Source organism: Pecten maximus, unplaced genomic scaffold (assembly GCF_902652985.1).
Source record: "Pecten maximus unplaced genomic scaffold, xPecMax1.1, whole genome shotgun sequence".
Classification (NCBI taxonomy): domain Eukaryota; kingdom Metazoa; phylum Mollusca; class Bivalvia; order Pectinida; family Pectinidae; genus Pecten; species Pecten maximus.
Window position 1 is genome coordinate 57,362 of NW_022979561.1, and position 2,815 is coordinate 60,176.

Sequence of the window (2,815 nt, forward strand, 5' to 3'; positions counted from 1 at the left end):
GGCGACACCTTGTCTGGGTGGTATGTTTTTTGTAATTGGGAAATATACATGCATCATTTATAACACGTGACATTTCGTGCCTCGAAAACGATTGGGCAAGTGTATCACGTGGTAATTATGCATAACAGTAGAATTCAGCGGACTTACTATCCAATTGATCATCAATTAGCTACTGGCCATCACCATTGACAGCATCTTTACTCAAACGAAGATTCACTGTCAATACCTACTCCAGGATAGCCGTTATCACAAAACTTCTTACCTCTAAGATCGCTCTGATATATATATATATATTTTTGCCTGTTCCAAACATTATCATTCGAACTTGAATCAGTTTTCTGTAATTTATATTATATACATTTCACTGTTAAGAAACTCAAGCTTAAGAAGCTCTTAAGCTAAGATTTTTTTTTTGTGATTTGGAAGGATGTCAAGGTATATACATTTAACTTCATTTTACATCACACCTTTTAGTCAACAATAGATATCTATATATAAAAAATAACAAAAAACTTCTTCGGGCGGACTACCTTTGTTTGAAACATGATGTCAATGGTTTTAATCAGAGTTAGGGCTTTTTTTTAAGAAAAAATGAAATTTGTATTAATGCATATATTTTGCATTCAAAATATTGTGGACATGATATAGGTATTATGACTGTCATCGCTTTGCATAAATCGTCTGGTGACTCAATATTAAGTGGTATACATATATATGTGATATATACATGTAACAGATCTGTATATTAAATTGTTATATAGAATATAGAAAGTATATTGAAAGTTGTGTGTGTATGCTAGTTTGTGTGCAATCATAAAATGTACCATTTTCCTTTAATTCATCGACATACCTTGATCTCTCCCACCTTCACTGTCCTTCTTTCTGCTTTTCTCATTAAATAATATTGTAAATACGTATCAATATTTAAGTCATCTTTATATATGTGTAATAATATTATTAGGAAATGGCGTCTATAATGTTCATGTAAGTTGTGCCAAATCCATTTGCTTTTAATGGCAACTAGATATGTTTAATCTAAATTAAACAGGTGTATATAGAATACCTTTTTTTTTTTTTTTTTTAAATAATATCAACGATACTTCCTTTGTTCTTTGTTTGCACAAGATTCTTATATTGAATAATAAGTTACATTGATATATGTAAGGAATAATTCGGTTTTTTTTTATTTTTTATTTTTTTTTTTGGGGGGGGGGGGGGGGGGGGGGTTGTTTATTGGTGTGTAAAATGCATATTTTCAGATATTTTAAATTTTAAATGACGCAAGTTTTTTCAGTTTAAGTCGAAACAACCAATAGCGTACGGGATTTAGCGCGATGTGACCAAAAATATGATACATGATGTACCTGAGAATGTAACTGAAAATTTTGGAATGTTTACAATAAGAAAACCATCCTTGTGCATTTCTGACACATAGACTTATTTTTCATATAAATACACAAACACACGAAGAGTATAACACACATATGATAACTCAGTCCGAAGAACAACTCATCGCAACTTCCAAAATTGTTTTGACGTATATTGATGATAAACATTTTTTGTTTGTTTTTGTTTTTAAGTTTCGGAAGTTCTACAAATTAATTCAAGACGTTGATTCAGAAAGAAATACATGTATATATCACATATATATGTATACCACTTAATATTGAGTCACCAGACGATTTATGCAAAGCGATGACAGTCATAATACCTATATCATGTCCACAATATTTTGAATGCAAAATATATGCATTAATACAAATTTCATTTTTTCTTAAAAAAAAAGCCCTAACTCTGATTAAAACCATTGACATCATGTTTCAAACAAAGGTAGTCCGCCCGAAGAAGTTTTTTGTTATTTTTTATATATAGATATCTATTGTTGACTAAAAGGTGTGATGTAAAATGAAGTTAAATGTATATACCTTGACATCCTTCCAAATCACAAAAAAAAATCTTAGCTTAAGAGCTTCTTAAGCTTGAGTTTCTTAACAGTGAAATGTATATAATATAAATTACAGAAAACTGATTCAAGTTCGAATGATAATGTTTGGAACAGGCAAAAATATATATATATATCAGAGCGATCTTAGAGGTAAGAAGTTTTGTGATAACGGCTATCCTGGAGTAGGTATTGACAGTGAATCTTCGTTTGAGTAAAGATGCTGTCAATGGTGATGGCCAGTAGCTAATTGATGATCAATTGGATAGTAAGTCCGCTGAATTCTACTGTTATGCATAATTACCACGTGATACACTTGCCCAATCGTTTTCGAGGCACGAAATGTCACGTGTTATAAATGATGCATGTATATTTCCCAATTACAAAAAACATACCACCCAGACAAGGTGTCGCCTCTTTACATTATGCCGGCTGGTGACAATTATTGCTTTAAAACAACAATTCATAATATTATGTTCGCAAATAACAACCGATTTCTCTGCTAACTAACACGTCAAACAAGACATTTTTCTAAGACACAATATATATGTCAAATAAAAAGATTATGGCTAATCCAGAGCGCTAGGTTGCGAGATCGTAGCTATAACTCTGTGAAATATTGAATTTTTTTCACAATTTTTTACCATATTATTGATAAAGCTATTATCTATCCATATATTATAGTTTTAATAGTGTCTGGATATAAATAAAAGCCCGGGCGGTCGTATAATTGCAAATAACAAGATTACGGCTCATACCGAGCGCGAGGTTGCGAGATCGCTAATTTCACGTAGCTATAACTCTGTGAAATATTGATATTTGTTCATCATTTTTTGATCATATTATTGATGAAGCTATTATCTATCCATATAT